Source organism: Panthera uncia (genome assembly GCF_023721935.1).
Source record: "Panthera uncia isolate 11264 chromosome D3 unlocalized genomic scaffold, Puncia_PCG_1.0 HiC_scaffold_8, whole genome shotgun sequence".
NCBI lineage: Eukaryota > Metazoa > Chordata > Mammalia > Carnivora > Felidae > Panthera > Panthera uncia.
The window spans coordinates 49,678,864-49,698,523 of record NW_026057586.1 but is presented as its reverse complement, the minus strand read 5'-3'; the positions used below and the strand labels follow the sequence as shown (position 1 = coordinate 49,698,523).

General features: G+C 37.5%; 1 long non-coding RNA gene across 1 annotated transcript in view; it reads left to right on the top strand.

Moving 5' to 3' along the window:
* The window catches only part of LOC125914424 (uncharacterized), a 43,876-nt gene that overhangs the window by 14,522 nt on the left and 9,694 nt on the right, over window positions 1–19,660 (top strand). Inside the window, exon 2 of the long non-coding RNA XR_007455297.1 lies at window positions 238–446. This is a non-coding gene — a long non-coding RNA (uncharacterized LOC125914424). The remainder of the gene's footprint in view (window positions 1–237; window positions 447–19,660) is intronic.

Below are 19,660 nucleotides of genomic sequence, written 5' to 3'. Positions count from 1 at the left end.
TCATGGTCCTGGTCAAACACTAAGGAACCCTCTGATGGCTCATGTTGGCCTGAGGACTCCTTGTTGACATTCCTGAACTTTCCTTAGACTACATGACACCTAATGTTCCTTCCTCCTCTCCTTCACTCCAGGTCAGACTTGAACTGTGGTATGATGGCTATCACAGCCTCCCCCAGTCCCTTTTCCATTTTCTGTAAGAAGCATTTCCCTGAATGCATTCTTAATGTCTGCTTTTAGGGAGTACCTGGAATAACACAGGTAAAATCAGGAGTGTTCTGAGAAAGCAGGATGGAAAGATGAGGATTTGAGACTGTCTTGCCTACTACCTGGCAGGCCAACAGGATGGAACGAGGAAAGTCTCTGGCAGAAGGCTGCAGCTCAACTGCTGAAGGTTTTACTGGTGGTGAACTAGGAAAGTATATCTGTGGAAAGCAATGTTGTTAAAGGTAAGATAATACAGACATACATCCAGACTGTGTTCTGAAAACTATTGATGCGTTTGCATCAAGGGTATACTTGCCATAAATGAGTGTGGCAGGGAACAAAGGCAAACTTGTCCAGGGAAACACAGACTCTTCTGGTGGCAGACTTGGCTCAAGGATTCTCCATTGCCCTCTCCAAACCTTCCATAGACTGCACAGACAGTCCATCCAGCAAACCTTCCTTTCCTCTCTCCTTCACTTGGAATCAGACTTACATCCCAGTCTGATGGCTCTCTGGCTTTTTCCAGCAACCTCCCTATATTCTCTCCCAAGTGCTTCCTGTAACACAACACTTGCATGTTTAATCCCTTCTTGGTGTCTACTTCTGAAAAGGGCCAGGTTAACACATTGGCCCTTTCTTCTGCTATCTCCAATAACTGTTAAGCCCAACCAATGAGTGTTTTCATTTCATAAATTATACTTTCCAGTTATTGAACATATGTTTGGCTCTTTTTCATAGTTTCCATTTGTCTGTTGACATTCCCCATCTATTAGTCGTTATTCCAGTACTTTTCATCAATTTCCTAACAGATGAAAAAAGACCAATTTCTTATCTAGACAAACTTAAAAAAATTTTTTTTAATGAAGTTGAATGTTTTATTATTAAACTATTTATCTTCCTGCAAGGCTGTTGCTTCACCATATAAAAATAGCACCAGCAAGCACAATATATTACAAAATTAAGATAGTATTGTTCTTGATCTGACCTGAGACATCAGGCTACATAGTAATGAAGTCTTTCATTCATGCCAGTTTAGGTAAAGTTCCTATTTCTTGCTGAAGGAACCCTGATTCATATAGTTAATAAATATAACATGTATTCATTTGTTACTACAATAGTATTTGTATAGCTAGGCCACAAAAGGCCTAGAATATTGATCCTTTCAGTGAATTACATTTTGATCTTGAAGAAATTGTATCTCTTCTTTCTAATATATTTTAGACAAATCCAACTCCAAATTACTTTTTTCCACTAAGCGTTAATGGTGCCTTTTCTTTTCTTTTTTTTTTTTAATTTTTTAACGTTTATTTATTTTTGAGACAGAGAGAGACAGAGCATGAACGGGGGGGGGGCAGAGAGAGAGGGAGACACAGAATTGGAAGCAGGCTCCAGGCTCTGAGCCATCAGCCCAGGGCCCGACGCGGGGCTCGAACTCACAGACCGTGAGATTGTGACCTGAGCTGAAGTCCGACACGTAACCGACTGAACCACTCAGGTGCCCCCAATGGTGCCTTTTCTATTCATGCTCCTGTTTTATGTTATATACCCTTCCTGAGTAATCTTTTTCACTGCCATTATTTCAGCAACTCCCTCTATGCTGATAAAACTAATTTCACATGTCTTGCTTAGTCCTTACCTTAGAACATTAAGAACCAGATACTCAATTGCTGTTTGGCATGAACATATCATTATTTCCCATGTACCTCAGTGTTAACTTGTCAAAATGAACTTAATCACCTTTCTCACTAACCATGCTTTCTTATAACTTAACAATATTAACTAATGAACATAGAATCTACATGATCGCTAAAAGGTGATATCCTTGACTTTTGCCCTTTACCTTTACGTAAAACCAAGCCATCAAGTCCAGTTATTGATTTAGTCTCCAAATTGTTTATTAAATCTATCTTCTCTTTACTACTACCATCATCTACTTTAGTAACATCCAATTTTAGTCTCAACCTCTCCCCCAAGACACTCCCCACTTATGCCACAGCTCTATTCGAATTGCAAGGCTATCTCTAAGGTGACTTCCTATTACATAGAAATTACAAACTCTTCTTTTTTTAAAGTTTTTTTTTAAATATGAAATTTATTGTCAAATTGGTTTTCATACAACACCCAGTGCTCATCCCAACAGGTGACCTCCTCAATGCCCATCTTCCACCCTCCTCTCCCTCCCAACCTCCATCAGCCTTCAGTTTATTCTCAGTTTTTAAGAGTCTCTTATGGTTTGGCTGTCTCCCACTCTAACTTTTTTTTTTTCCCTTCCCCTTCCCTATGGTTTTCTGTTAAGTTTCTCAGGATCCACGTAAGAGTGAAAACATATGGTATCTGTCTTTCTCTGTAGGGCTTATTTCACTTAGCATAACACTCTCCAGTTCCATCCACGTTGCTACAAATGGCCACATTCCATTCTTTCTCATTGCCAAGTAGTATTCCATTGTGTATATAAACCACATCTTCTTTATCCATTTGTCAGTTGATGGACATTTAGGCTCTTTCCATAGTTTGGCTATTGTTGAAAGTGCTACTATAAACCAAGTGCCCCTATGCATCAGTACTCCTGTATCCCTTGGGTAAATTCCTAGCAGTGCTATTGCTGGGTCACAGGGTAGATCTATTTTTAATTTTTTTGAGGAAACTCCACACTGTTTTCCAGAGTGGCTGCACCAGTTTGCATTCCCACCAACAGTGCAAGAGGGTTCCCGTTTCTCCACATCCTCTCCAGCATCTGTAGTCTCCTGATTTGTTCATTTTATCCACCCTGACCAGTGTGAGGACAAACTCTTCTTGATCTCAGCTTTGCCTCCCTCTCCTATTTCCCTTCCAGATACTTAGTGTCCCCTGATTTACACTGGAGCCATTGAACTTGTTCCACAATATTATTCTGTAACTTGATTTTCTACCTTGACTCATGCTGCTGTCTCTTTTGAACTCTTCCCATGCTTGTCACCTGTAACTTTTCCCCTTTCCTTACATATTAGTTCAGGCAAGAACTACTTCAGGATACTACTCCTGAATTTCTGAAACCACATTAGAGACTCTAGACTCTCATAAATGATGCACCTATTTTTGATTATTATTATAATTATCACAGTGATCCTTTCATTTGTCTCCCTCTCATTCATTTTTATGCTGCATTCACTATCTTGTAGGCAGGGTAAAATGATGAAAGTATAGGTATACCTTAGAGATATTGCTGGTTTGGTTCTAGACTACCACAATAAAGCAAAAAAAAAAATATCACAGTACAGTGATTCATATGAATTTTTTGGTTTCCCAATACATATAAAAGTTATATTTAGCTTATACTACAGTCTATTAAGTGTGCAATAGCATCATGTCTAAAAAATGTATATAGCTGAATCAAACAATACTCTGTTGTTAAAAAGTGCTAGCCATTATCTGAGCTTTCAGGGAGCCATAATCTTTCTGCTGTGGAGGGTTTTGCCTCCATGTTGATGGCTACTGTGATTAGCATCTGTTGAAGTCTGGAGTGGCTGTGGCAAAATCCTAACACAACAATGAAGTTTGCCATATTGGGTGATTCTTCATAACTGATTTCTCTGTAGCATGCAATGCTGTTTGATAGCATATTGCTCACAGTAGAACTTCTTTAAAAATTGTAGTCAATCTTCTCAGACCCTTTCACTGCTTTATTAACTATGTTTATGGAATATTCTAAACGCTTTGTTGTCATTTCAACAATCTTCATAGCATCTTCACCAGGAGTAGATTCCTTCCCCAAAAACAATTTCTTTGCTCATCCATAAGAAGCAACTTCTCATCCACTGAAATTTTATCATGAAACTGCAGCAATTCAGTCACATTTTCAGGCTCCACTTCTAATTCTAGTTACCTTGCTATTTCCACCACATCTGCAGTGACTTCCTCCATTGAAGTCTTGAACCCCTCTAACTCACCCATGAAGGTTGGAATCAACTTCTTCCAAACTCCTAATAATGTTGATATTTTGGCCTTTTCCCATGAATCATGAATGTTCTTAATGGAATCTAGAATGGTGAATCCATTCCAGAAGGTTTTCCACTAACTTTGCCCATATTCATCAGAGGAATCACTGTCTATGGCAGCTATGGTCTTCTGAAATGTGTTTTTGTAAATAATAAGACTTGAAAGTCAAAATTAATGCTTGATCCCCAGGCTACAGAATGGATGTTGTGTTAGCAGGCCTGAAAACCACATTCATCTCATTGTACATCTCCATAAAAGCTCTTGGGTGACCAGGTGCATTGTCAGTGAGCGGCAATATTTTGAAAGGAATCTTTTCTTCTCAGCGACTGTCTCAACAGTGGCCTTAAAATATCCAGTAAACCATGTTGTAAACAGACATGCTGTCATCCAGGCTTTATTGTTCCATTTATAGAACACAGGCAGAATAGATTTTGCATAATTCTTAAGGGCCCTGGATTTTCAGAAGGGCAAAGGAGCATTGGCTTTAACTTAAAGTCACCAGCTAGAGTAGCCCCTAACAGGAGAGTCAGCTTGTCCTCTGAAACTTTGAAGTCAGGTATTACTTCTCCTCTCTAGCTGTGAAAGCCCTAGTCAGCATCTTCCAATAGAAGGCCATTTTTCTACATTGAAAACCTGTTGTTTAGTGTAATCACCTTCAGTAAGGATCTAGCTAGCTTTCTGCAGCTTCTACGTCAGCACCTGCTGCTTCCCCTTGCACTTGGGTGTTATGGAGGTGGCTTCTTTCCTTAAACCTCAGGAACCAACCTCTGCTAGCTTCACACTTTTCTTCTGCAGTCTCCTCACCTCTCTCAGCCTTCCCAGAATTGAAGAGAGTTAGGGCCTTGCTCTGGATTAGTCTTTGGCTTAAGGGAATGTTGCAGCTGGTTTGATCTTCTATCCAGACCACTCAAACTTTCTCCATATCAGCAATAAAAGTGTTTCACTTTCTTATCACTGGTGTGTTCACTGGATTAGTGCTTTCAATTTCCTTCAAGAACTTTTCCTTTCCATTGATAACATGGCTTACTGTTTGGTGAAAGAGCCCTCGCTTTTGGTCTATCTTTGCTTTCAACATGCCTTCCTCACTAAGCTTAATCATTTCTAGCTCTTGATTTAAAGTATGAGACATGTGGCTCTTCATTTCTCTTGAACATTTAGAGACCATTGTAGATTATTAGTTGGCTCTTGTGTCTCAGGGAATATTGTTGTGTCTTAGGGAATAGGAAGTCCTGAGGAGAGGGATAGACATGGGAAATTACAGGTAGGTTAAGCACTCAGAGCATACACAATGTTTGTCAATTAAGTTCTATGTCTTATATGGGTGTGGTTCGTGATGCCCTAAAAACAATTACAATGGTAACATCAAAGATAATTGATCACAGATCACCATAATAAATATAATAATAATGAAAAAGTTTGAAATATTATGAGAATTATCAAAATGTGACACAGAGACAGAGTGAGCAGCTACTGTTAGAAAAATGGCGCTGATAGATTTGTGCGAGTGTGCCTATATAGTCAGTTGCAGATACTTCCATTGAACACTAGATGTCACTCTGATTTTTCATTTGAAAAAATAATACCATGCTGTTTCTACCTCTAAGATGAAATTTTTTAAAAAAGGTTGTGTTTTTTTTTTTTGTTTTTTGTTTTTTGTTTTTTTTTTTTTATTTCGAGACAGAGAGCAAGCAGGGTAGGGACAGAGAGAGAGGGGAAAGTGGGAATCTCAAGCAAGCTCTGCACTGTCAATGCAGAGCCCTATGAGGGGCTCAAACTCACAAACTGTAAGATCATGACCTGAGCCAAAATTAAGAGTTGGACACTTAACTGAGTCACCCAGGTACCCCTAAAGTCAATTTTTAAAAATTATCTTTTGCCTGGTTAAATCTTCAGGTTAAAAAATGCTGTCAACCTGAAATTTTCTTTTAACCAAATTTTTAGACTTATGCAGATTCAAAATGTTAAAGGGTCAAAACAAAAGCTAATTAATTTTTACAAAATCTGCTGAACAATTTCTTATGAGTTAGCTTAGCATGGCCTGCCCAGCTAGTATTTGCTGACTATCAAAAAAAATGTATAATTTTGAAAAGCATGTAATTAATTTTATCTTTGAAAGCATGGAACCTGGAAAAGGGTTGAAAAAATGTTTAAGGCTTTTTTTTCTAAACTTCACAAAAGGTAAACTCTCACCTTTTACAATAAGAATAGTAAATATTTTATGATTTATTGTGATTATCTGCAGAAACTTCAAATATTCAATAATTTAAAAGAGGTCTGAAATATACCAAAATGATACTGTCTCAGGGAAAACATTTAGAACATGCTTTGAAAAGCAAAGTGTTAATAGTGGCTCAATTTTCTAAAAAGTCTTTAAAAATATTTCTTATACAGAGGAAGACTCACGTTATATTAACTTCTATTTTCTTACCAGCTTTGTAAATGACTCTAGTCCCATCTAATTATGCTAACCTAAAATTTGGTGGTCATTCTTGATTTTTTTTCCCTTTTCTCCCATCTTCTATATGCAAATCTTTGACGAAGTCTTTTGATTCTGACTCCAAAATGTATCTCTAATCTATTACTACTCTGTCTCCTCTGCCACCACCCTGGTTTCACGCCACTGGCTGTCACCAATAGGCAGCTTTTTTTCTTCTCTCTGCCCAAGCTGCTAAGCCACTAGGAGCCCTCAACTCTGTAGGGGAAAAAGACCAACTCCATTTTATTGATTTTTAAAAAATGTTTTATTAATTTTTTGAGAGAGCGAGCACGTGGGCAGGCGCAAGTGGGGGAGGAGCAGAAAGAGATGGGGGGGGGGCAGGGGATCCTGAAGCGGGCCCTACACTGATAGCAGTAAGACCAATGCAGGGCTCACTCACCAACTGTGAGATCACGACCTGAGGACCTGAGCGGAAGTCCAAAGCTCAACTGACTGAGACGCCCCAGGCGCCCCCGCAACTCCATTTTAAATGTATTCTACATAGAGCCCTTAAGGAGCAACCTCAGGTAGAACATCCTGCAAAGTTGAACTGATCTAAAGAAGTTCACATATGGGGTGGCTGGGTGGCTCAGTGGGTTAAGCATCTGGCTCTTGATTCTGGCTGCAGTCATGATGTCACAATTGTGAGATCGAGTCCCACGTTGGGCTCCACACTGGGCGTGGAGCCTGCTTAAGGTTCTGTCTCTCCCTCTCCTTCTGCCTCTCTCCCTCAAGCACGCACGCACACACACTTCCTCAAAAACAAAAAACAAACAAAAAAAAAATGTTTACATACCAAAAAGAACTATGACACACTGTGATCTCAGGAACATCACATAGCCATCCAAATCAGTGCTTCAAGGAAAGAGAATTCAACATTGCTATCTCTCTGTTATAACAGATGTTACTGACAATGTTCTTCTCTTTGTTGGTTTCTAAATGATCAGAACTGCCAAAATGGGGTTATTTGTATTAGTGAAAGAACAGTGAGTCTTGAAAGTATTTCTCTTGTGGCAATAATCCTTTTTGTTATACTGTGAATGTAGCTTCTGCAAATAATTGAAACTTTTGTCTTATTTTAATGAAACAGTTTAGTCTCTTTGTAATTCATTTTGTTGGAGAACATCTAACAAGCCTCTCCTTTAGTGATTGACATAGAAACAGCAACATTTTATTCCTTTCCTTAAAGAGGGGTAATATCTCGCATAAATTTTACTGAGTACATTATAGGGTAGACCACTCTATTAAATTTTCCTGGAAATTTATTTTTAGCTTGATTTATCAGATCAACCTTCAGCCTGCAGCTAAATAACATTTGTATTTCACTGCCTGATCCAGCAGATAGACTGAGAATCATATTTTAAGGGACTGGAATGAAGTGTTCCTATCATCTTCAATTTTCCTTTATCTCTCAGAGTCTTCTGATTCTAGTTATTTCTCACTATGTTCTTTGATTTAACATCTTCCTTCATTCTTTGTTTAGCACAGAGGAGGAACATTAAACACATATACTATCTGAAAGTAATATTTAAGCATCATGGTTAATGTGTAAGGGCTTTATTTCCAAATTTAAATTAATTTGTTTTCTAATATTTGTGTAAAACTATAAAGGAACCAAAAAGCTTTTATTCTTACTCCAATTTTTTTTGCCCAATGGATAGAGGAGAGACGGGACAACTGTCTGGACTATAGTAGCCTACATTATAAATAGGAATCTGCCTTAGATATTTCCTCCCTATCTTACTATGTTCTTCATTATATTGGTTACCATTTATTGAATATATTCTATTTGTCAGTTGCTGAATTGGGTAATTTCTGTGTTTTCTCATTAACTGATTTAGTCTTTGCATCAACGCTATGAGGTAGGTGTTACTATCCTGTTTCACAGTTGAGAGACTTGAGGTCAGTAATGTTAAGTAACTACCTAAAAGCGCAGAGCCAGTATGTCATTGTACAGGTACTAACCCAGTTTTTTTTCTGGACCCAAAGTATGTATGTATGTTTGTTTTTAATCTATTTTCTTTTATGCCTTTTCCCCCAAATATTAAAAAAAATTTTTTTAATGTTTATTTATTTTTGAGACAGAGAGAGACAGAGCATGAACGAGAGAGGGTCAGAGAGAGAGGGAGACACAGAATCTGAAGCAGGCTCCAGTCTCTGAGCTGTCAGCACAGAGCCCGAAGCGGGGCTCCAACTCACGGACTGTGAGATCATGACCTGAGCCGAAGTCGGCCACTTAACCGACTGAGACACCCAGGCGCCCCGCCTGCAAATATTTTCAAGTAGATACTCTCATGAAAAACTCACAAGCTTCAAGTGTTGGGAGAGTTCAAATCTTTGGCATTTTCTGTCCCTTTCAATAAGGTGAAAAAGAAACATGCAACAAAACATGGAGGACTTATGTGGACAATTTTAGAAAGCACTCACTAGATTGTTTCTAAAATACAAAAACAAGGGGCACCTGGGTGGCTCAGTCAGTTAAACAGCCAATTTTAGCTCAGGTCATGATCTCGTGATTTGTGGGTTTGAGCCCCATGTCAGGGTCTGTGCTGACAGCTCAGAGACTGGAGCCTGCTTCATATTCTGTGTCTCCCTCTCTCTCTGCCTCTCCCCTGCTTGCACTCTGTCTCTCTGTCTCTCAAAAATGCATAAACATTAAAAAAAATTATTTAAACAAAAGTAAGAAACGCATACAAAGCATCTCTCAAAATTAATCTGAGAAACTAAGTACCTTTTTTAGTAATAAAAAAAAATACCCACTATTTACATTCTGTGTCCACAGTAATTGATATAAGAGTTGCAATCTGGTAGAGAATTTGATTTTTATAGTGGGATATGGAAGAGTCCTGTAGATCTCTAAGAGCCTAACAAGACTCAAGTGCTGTTAATCCTCTACTCAGACTACCAGGGAAAACTATGAAAGTAAGCTTTGGGAGTAGCAACTCAGGATCCCAACATGACTAAATGCCAAAGGACAGATGACGACATGTGAGGTAAATGGACCATATGTTAGGCCCAAAGAGGTACTACGCTGATGGGTGATCAGGTCAGTTTATGACTTTGGCTATTATCATATATATATTTATATTTATATTTAATCTCATATATATGTAATTAGCAATAGTTAATTCATTATTATACTTGCAGGGCTTTCCTCTTACATTCTGTTATTTTCCAGGAGGTTTGCTTTATTTATTTAAGAAACGTTGGTTATTAAAGTTTCACTGAAGACTGAAATATTGTCCATTTAACTTGTGGCCAGAATTATCACTATGCATAACTTCATTTTTTATAAACTTAGCTTTGATCATAAAATATATCTTTTCTTCCTCACTGTATTAGCTGTGATATTTAGTCCCAACCAAAACAAAACAAAACAAAACAAAACAAAACATACTTGGAAACTAGGTACCATACAAATTAAAGGGAAATTAATTTTGTCCTGATTATAAGACAACTTAAATTTAAATTTCACAGACAAGATGTGAAGAACTTCTAATAATAGCAAAGAAAAAGGAAAAAAACATATAAAACTATAGGCCTTTAAGAAAGGCCTGCTTAGATGATTAGATGATTTTAGAGGAAAAAAATGTATAGGCTTAAAAATAATAGTTGGAACATTATTAAAGCTATTGAGTGAGGATTTAGGTTTCCCTTCCTTCTCCCACCAAGCACAGCAGTGCTATTAAGGGAAGTAACACCTATTTAAAGGATGTTAAGAAAGTAAAATTTTGTTTTGTTTCACACCACTAGTCTAACATTGTAGCTTGAGGTCGGTCAGATGACACCTTTTGTAATTATGGTGGCAGATGCTGGTCTGTATAGAGTCCCAAGAGAATTCCAGGCTCTGAGCTTGAAGTATTGGTTTCTCTTTGATATGGAAGGCTGGAGAACCCTCCCCCTTTCCTGAAACCTTTATTTTACCATTCCCCTTCCAAAACTCAGGTTCTGCAAAAACCCATTAAACTTTTTGTTTATTCTCTTTTAAAATCCATCTTCTTTCTGCTAATTTCCTGAGGCGAGAGTGCGGACAGGGATTCTGGCAACATCTGAAGAGAATAGAAATAAAATAGTGTTTGGTTCTATAATGGTGAGTAAACATTAGAGCTAAATTATTGACAGTTTTTATAACTAGGTCATTATGACTTATCACTAAATTTGTTGTCTATTTCAAATTCTCCATCATATGAATGTCTGTATTCTTGAAGTTCATCAGCATCTCACACAGAGCCCAGGAAACAAGAACAAAATGCCCATTGAATTCAGATGCTTTATAGTGCATTAACAGTCCCTTTCAAATCTGCCTAATCAAAGATTGAAGAGGATTCATTTGGTGATATAACTTTATTGCAAGTTATGCTTGCCTTGATTTCCAATGTTTACATAAGGAGGATGAAAAGATGATTCTCCACTCTTCTGGATACCACATTTTGCCCATCCACATCTTTACCATGGTATGTCAAAAATAAAATACAATTTAGCAGCTCAAGAAATTTTATCTTATTTGAGTATTTGAAAGAGATTTTTATAATGTTCTAAATGACATGGGAGATGGGATGTGTATGGCAGACACTGGCTATTTTTACCTGCCCAGAATCATTTCCTCTTCTTCAAGTAATGATGTCTACATTCTTCTTTGGGAAAAGTATCCCAGTGCCATTCTTAGTGGGCATGGTCTGTGCCCACAGGAGACCATCTCTCCAGTTCAAAGCTTGATCATGTGACCCAGACCTATAATAAAAGTTGCTGTGATTGATTCCATGGTGAGTATGTGACCCTCTTCAATGAGAGTCAGGCTTGGGTCTTTTTCTAGAACAATGGAGAATAATATGCATTCTTTCTACTGAGTTTACCAAGCTTTTCAGATGTAAGTTCCAAGTTTCTACTGGCCATCTTTGCTAATACTTGGGAAGATATGCCTAAACTAATTCTCTCAGAGGAAAGCAGGGTCAAGAGATGGTGAAAGACCAATTTGTGATGATGTTGTTTAAATGGCCATGTTCAAATGTGCTTCTAAATCCTATTCTACCCATAGATTCTTTATTTACATTAGGTAAAATAATCCCTTTTTTGTTTAAGCTAATTTGAATTGGGTTTCTGTCATTTGTAACCAAAATAATCATAACTAATTAGAGAGTAAATGTAGAGAGAATCAGGAAACGTACATGATGGACTTAACCTGTTCTCCAGGAAATGATAGTCTGCTTGGAAAGGAGTCATAGCCAGCACACACAAAGATAAAGCAGATAATCAAAAGCCAAATTATATGGTGCAAACTCCAAATGCTATATAACTTTAGCAAATGCAGAAATCAACTTTTTCTGACATACCTGAGACAGAAGATAATGGGAAAGGTAGAATCTTAGTCAGTTTTAAAGAACAGGAAGGAAATTAAATTAGGGAAAAGGTCAAGGGAGGGAATTACAGCCAGGAAAAGCTGAAAAGCAAAACTTTGAGATGCAAACATGTATGTTGAGAGCAGGGTATAATAAAGAGATCAGTTAGATTCGAGTGGAGTGGAGTGCTAGAAAGTAGTCATTGAAAGTAAACCTGCAGAAATGAATGAGACCAGGTCCTGAGACTTGAATGTCATGCAGACAATTTATAGTTTTTTTAGGTCAGGCATTAGAGAACCGCCACATAAATTTGAAATGGTGATTAAATATTAAGCAGAAACATTTATCTGACGGTATTGGGAATGCTGGGTAGATCAGGAATATGGGAGAGACTGAGGTCAGTGTTACTAATGATGCAGCCACAATAAACAAGAGATTTGCTAACTTATTTTATAAGGAGGTATTTCACCTCCTTGGTTAAGTGTATTCCTAGGTATTTTATTCTTTTATAAATGAGACTATTTTCTTAATTGCTTTTCTGATAGTTCATCATTGATGTATAAAAACGCAACAGACCTTTGTGCATTGAGTTTGTATCCTGCAACTTTACTGAATTTGTTTATTAGTTCTAACAGTATTTTAATGAGGTCTTTCTTCTATATAGAGTATCATGTCCTCTGCAAATAGTGACAGTTTTGCTTCTTCCTTTCCAATTTGGATGCCTTTTATTTCTTTTCTTGCCTAATTGCTCTGGCTAGCACTTCCAATAATATGTTGAATAAAAGTGGCAAGAGTGGGCATCCTTGTCTTATTCCTTTTTTTTTTTTTGTCTTATTTCTGATCTTAGAGGAAGAGTTTTAGCTTTTTATTTTTTTTATTTTTAATTTTTTTTTTTCAACGTTTATTTTATTTTTGGGACAGAGAGAGACAGAGCATGAACGGGGGAGGGACAGAGAGAGAGGGAGACACAGAATCGGAAACAGGCTCCAGGCTCTGAGCCATCAGCCCAGAGCCTGACGCGGGGCTCGAACTCACGGACCATGAGATCGTGACCTGGCTGAAGTCGGACGCTTAACCGACTGCGCCACCCAGGCGCCCCGAGTTTTAGCTTTTTAATACCGACTCTGATACTAGCTGTGAGCTTGTGTCTTATTTATGTTAAAATAACATCGGTTCACAAGAATGATGAGATGATGAAAAGTAAAACACAATTTCAGTTCTTTTTGAAGTCCATAGTCAATGGTATATAGTAACTATGCATTTGAAAGACCCAATTGAAATGAAATATAATGTTAGAAAGCATGAGCACATCAGGCATTTGTACCAAGATCAAAATGTTCTAAGTCTTATTAACTAGTTGGCTTTTAAAATATATATAAGCTACAAATCAACATGATTTACTTGGCTTCCAGTCTCCCTATATCAGCCAGTTAAAGCCACAGTGCCTATGAAGAATTTCCAACAGAAGAAAAGCAAGAGCAAATTAATAATTTTTTAAAAGCAGGTTTAACTGTTGTCTCTGAACTATCTCCTATCCATTCCTGCCTTTCAATTTTCACCAATTCTGTTGAAGTTCAGATCCTCATACCTCTGCCCTGAGCTGTTGAATTGGGTTCCTTCTCATTTCCTTGTCTTCTTTTTTTCTCTTTTCAATCTAACTCATGTACTGCTGCCAGATAATCTTCCTAAATTACAGCTTAGATCATATCAATTCCCTGCTCCAAAAACTTAACAATTTCCCATAGCCTTCCAAAAGCTTTAATGGAAAATTCAAGGTCATCCAAAGGTCTGTCCTCAATTTCCCTCCCCAGCTTGATTTGTCAGCACATCTTTCTTGCACTGCACACTCTGTCAAATCAGCCCATGTCTTCCTACCTGAACAAAAGAACAGCTTTTCTTCTTGTCTACTTTTACTAACACAATCCCTTTACTTGATACCTGCCACACTAATCTCTACCTGCTAAAATTCCCCCATATTTCAGACCTAACATAAAATCTTCATGAAAAATTGTTTATCTCTAAGGTCTGTACCTTTGCACTCCTCAGGGTTCCCATAGCATTTTGTTTTAACCTCTTAGGGAAAACTTCACACTCTCATACATGATAGCTGAGTATCTCTCTTCCTGCAGCTTGACAATAAGCAATTTGAGGGTCCAAATCTTATTCATTTTTTATCCTCCATAGCAGCAGAATAAACTTTACTTTTACTTTTGTCAATATTATATATGCATATAGTTGAAGGAGCCAAAAAATAGTTTCATAAGGCTCATTAGGAAAAATAATTAACTCCATTACTTCCCCTCTTATCTAACAATTTTGCTATTTACCCTCTATCTATATAAATAATACACCTACACTACTTTTTTTTTTTTATGATTTTTCAGGTTGAGTCATTATGAATGGAACTCCATTATGGAAGACAAAGATTTAGTTCTATTTCACGCCGCCCCCAGGAAACTATTACTTTTTCTTTTCGTATGACTCCTTAGTTTCTTTAGGATTAATTGTTGTATAGCTTCTTTTGTTTGTTTTGTTTCCTATATATTTTCACTGATTCAATGCCAAGGTCACCACTAATTATCTAAATCTGTTAAACACATTCACATGCACCAAATATTCAATCAATTTAATCGTTAAATTTTTTTAATGTTTATTCATTTTTGAGAGAGAGAGAGAGAGTAGGGGAGAGGAAGAGAGAGAGGGAGACATAGGATCTGAAGCAGGCTCCAGGCTCTGAGCATTCAGCACAGAGCCTGACACAGGGCTCAAACCCACAAACTGCGAGATCATGACCTGAGCCTAAGTCGGATGTTTAACCAACTGAGCCACCCAGGTACCCCTCAGTTTAATGTTAAGAAGCCTTCCTGAAAGAAAAAAAAAAAGCCTTTCTTGAGCTTTCTGGCTTGTTCTAAATTGGACCAATTTCTATCTATGCTTGGTAGATAAGCATTACCTTGGGATACTCATGTAAATCTTTGAGACTTTACATGAGTGACAATATCTTTACTTGATTTTCCCATTTGATAGTTTAGCTGGATCTAGAATTATCACTTGGAAATAATTTTCCTTCAAAAATGTGAAGGCATTTCTCCATTGTCTTCTAGATTTCAGTATTGCTATTGAGAAGTTTAAATCTATTCTGGTTCTTGATCCTTTGCATAAACTTGTTTCTTTTTCTCTCCAATAGCTTTTAGAATCCTCTCTTTATGCTTAATTTTCAATGATATGCTTTGGGCTGAGAGAATATTTATTCACAGTGTTGGGCCTTTTCAATTAAAAAAAATGCATGTCCTTCATTTCTAGAAAATTTTCTTGAATTATTTCTTTGATGATTTCCTTCCTATTTTCTTTCTTCTCTTTCTGGAACTCCTATTAGATGTTTGTTGGATTTCTACTTTTTTTAACTTTTATTTTGCACTTTTCATCTCTGTCTTTTTGTTCTACTTTCTGGAAGAGTTTCTAAACTTTATTTTCCAGTTTTTCTATTTAGATTTTACTTATACCATCACATTTTCAGTTTCTAAGAGCTCTCTTTACATCATCCCCATCTTTTCTATATTCAGTATCTTCTCTTAAGAGAATATTTTTATTTTATTTTATTTATTTATTTATATATTTTTCAATATATGAAGTTTATTGTCAAATTGGTTTCCATACAACACCCAGTGCTCATCCCAAAAGGTGCCCTCCTCAATACCCATCATCCACCCTCCCCTCCCTCCCACCCCCATCAACCCTCAGTTTGTTCTCAGTTTTTAAGAGTCTCTTATGCTTTGGCTCTCTCCCACTCTAACCTCTTTTTTTTTTTTCCTTCCCCTCCCCCATGGGTTTCTGTTAAGTTTCTCAGGATCCACATAGGAGTGAAACCATATGGTATCTGTCTTTCTCTGTATGGCTTATTTCACTTAGCATAACACTCTCCAGTTCCATCCACGTTGCTACAAAGGACCATATTTTATTCTTTCTCATTACCACGTAGTACTCCATTGTGTATATAAACCACAATTTCTTTATCCATTCATCAGTTGATGGACATTTAGGCTCTTTCCATAATTTGACTATTGTTGAGAGTGCTGCTATAAACATTAGGGTACAAGTGCCCCTATGCATCAGCACTTCTGTATCCCTTGGGTAAATTCCTAGCAGTGCTACTGCTAGGTCATAAGGTAGGTCTATTTTTAATTTTTTGAGGAAACTCCACACTGTTTTCCAGAGTAGCTGCACCAATTTGCATTCCCACCAACAGTGCAAGAGGGTTCCCCGTTTCTCCACATCCTCTCCAGCATCTATAGTCTCCTGATTTGTTCATTTTGGCCACTCTGACTGGCGTGAGGTGATATCTGAGTGTGGTTTTGATTTGTATTTCCTTGATGAGGAGCGACGTTGAACATCTTTTCATGTGCCTGTTGGCCATCCGGATGTCTTCTTTAGAGAAGCGTCTATTCATGTTTTCTGCCCATTTCTTCACTGGGTTATTTGTTTTTCGAGTGTGGAGTTTGGTGAGCTCTTTATAGATTTTGGATACTAGCCCTATGTCTGATATGTCATTTGCAAATATCTTTTCCCATTCCGTTGGTTGCCTTTTAGTTTTGTTGGTTGTTTCCTTTGCTGTGCAGAAGTTTTTTATCTTCATAAGGTTCCAGTAGTTCATTTTTGCTTTTAATTCCCTTGCCTTTGGGGATATGTCAAGTAAAAATTGCTGTGACTGAGGTCAGAGAGGTCTTTTCCTGCTTTCTCCTCTAGGGTTTTGATGGTTTCCTGTCTCACATTCAGGTCCTTTATCCTTTTTGAGTTTATTTTTGTGAATGGTGTGAGAAAGTGGTCTAGTTTCAATCTTCTGCATGTTGCTGTCCAGTTCTCCCAGCACTATTTGTTAAAGAGACTGTCTTTTTTCCATTGGATGTTCTTTCCTGCTTTGTCAAAGATGAGTTGGCCATACGTTTGTGGGTCTAGTTCTGGGGTTTCTATTCTATTCCATTGGTCTATGTGTCTGTTTTTGTGCCAATACCATGCTGTCTTCATGATTACAGCTTTGTAGTAGAGGCTAAAGTCTGGGATTGTGATGCCTCCTGCTTTGGTCTTCTTCTTCAAAATTACTTTGGCTATTTGGGGCCTCTTGTGGTTCCATATGAATTTTAGGATTGCTTGTTCTAGCTTCGAGAAGAATGCTGGTGCAATTTTGATTGGGATTGCATTGAATGTGTAGATAGCTTTGGGTAGTATTGACATTTTGACAATATTTATTCTTCCAATCCATGAGCACGGAATGTTTTTCCATTTCTTTATATCTTCTTCAATTTCCTTCATAAGCTTTCTATAGTTTTCAGCATACAGACCTTTTACATCTTTGGTTAGATTTATCCCTAGGTATTTTATGATTCTTGGTGCAATTGTGAATGGGATCAGTTTCTTTATTTAAGAGAATATCTTTAGAGATATTAATTCTTTGACATTTTCATCTCCATGCATAGCTTTGTTTTCTCCAAGTTTCTTTTTTAGTTCATTTGTTTTGTTTTTATATTTCATGTCAGTGACTTTTCTCCAATATCTGCTGGTCCTTAGTTATGAGTTCAAATTTAAGAGAAGAGTGGGGCGCCTGGGTAGCTCAGTCGGTTAAGCGTCCGACTTTGGCTCAGGTCATGATCTCGCGGTCCGTGAGTTCGAGCCCTGCATCGGGCGCTGTGCTGACCGCTCAGAGCCTGGAGCCTGTTTCAGATTCTGTGTCTCCCTCTCTCTCTGACCCTCCCCCGTTCATGCTCTGTCTCTGTCTGTCTCAAAAATAAATAAACGTTAAAAAAAAATTTAAGAAGGGCACGGGCACTAAGAAGTCAACAGGAGTCCATGAGCACACAGGTATGGTTGCAATATAGGATGATCTAGCTAGGTCAATTATTTGAGGAACTTCTCCATCAATACTTTTAGATACTTCCCCTTGGAATGGTTAGCTTTCCTTAGAGAAGCTCTCCCAGTCACCTCCCTAATGTCTGGATGCTACTGTTCTGTGACTTCAATGGGAAAAGACGGCGTATAGGATTCAGCATACAATTTACAAGTGTTCACTTAATGCCTTTGTCTTCAAAATAATACCCCCACCTACAGTTATGCCTGGTGTATCCAAGGCCTGGAACTCTCTATTCACCCTCTTCAAAGAATATACCTCCTTTATTTTGCCTTGTGGGGGAAGACAATCATCCTACTATAAGGAATCGAGGAGATCTAGGAATTCAACTGCTTCACAGATTTTCAACTTAGCTTCCTATTTTGAGTCCCAATTTCCAACATTACTTGATGCCACAAATTCCCAAGTCTTGGAAATTTCTTCTAAGTTGAGTTGCCTTCCCCACTGCCAGCTTAGGAATTAGTTTTCTTAGATCTTCTAGAGAAGTTGCTATATAGCCATCTCTTCCCAGCTTCCAAAGTTTTGTTCCTATTGTCTCCTTTCTGTTCCTATGGATTTCTATCTTTATTTTTTATTGTTATTATTTATTTATTTTAATTTAATTTTTATTTTTTTAGAGAGAGATTGAGAGAGAGAGAGAGAGGGAAAATCTTAAGCAGACTCCATGAGGAGCTTGACCCAGGGCTTGATGCCATGTCCATGGGATAATGATGTGCGCTGAAATCAAAGAGTGGGATGCTCAACCTACTGAGCCACCTAGGTGCCCTTGGATCTGTCTAAAAAAAAAAATCCCTTTAGTGTTCTCTTAATAGGGTTTCAATAGGATGCAAAATAAATAAATGAATTGAACATGTCATTTTTGTCTATAAATTTACTTTATTTGAAATATTATATTCTCTCTAAAACTATATTATTTTGTTTTGTTTTTTTGTACAAAACTAAATGTTGAATTTGGGATTATTTGCCACCAGTGACTATACTTTATATTATAGTATTAACAATTTATCTAACTATGCTTTTTAGTTTGGATTTAGTAAGAAATTTGGGGAGCAAACTGCAACATAGAGGGGGGACACATATCTGGCCCCGGTCCTAACCATATCTTTCTAGACTTCCTTAACCTCCAAATTCTAGGATGCTTCTGAGGAAAAAGTGGTCTGTTCAGGTGTGGCTCTAGCTGTTGCAAATAAGAAGTTAGTTGTCTGGACTTCATTGCTCTAGTTAAAATCTCATGGATCACTGGTTATAGCTGTAGAGTGGGATTAGGGAATGAGAAGATATTTACCTAGCATTTCCCATCCTTATGTGCTTTTGAGGGAAAGTGGGGTTTATGAGTCTATATTGCATTTATAAGAAGAAATTACACTTCTCCAGATCATTTATTCATTTACAAATTTTTTTCAGAGCCATCTACATGCCAGGAACTGGGGAACAAAAGAGATGAAATCTCTATTACTGTATGTTTAATTGTCTGAAGAACCGCCAGACTGTTTTTTCAAAGTGGCTGCACCATTTTACATTCCCAGCAGTATGTAAGGGTTTTAAGTTATCCACATTCTCACCAACATTTATTATTTGTCTTTTTTACTACATCCATGTTAGTGGATGTGAAGTAGTATCTTATTTGATTTGCATTTTACTGATGGCTAATGATGTTGAACATCTTTTCATGTGCTTTATTGGCTATTTGTATATCTTCTTTGGAGAAATTCTTATTCATATCATTTGCTCATTTTTCAGTGGGGTACTTATCTTTTTATTATTGAGTTT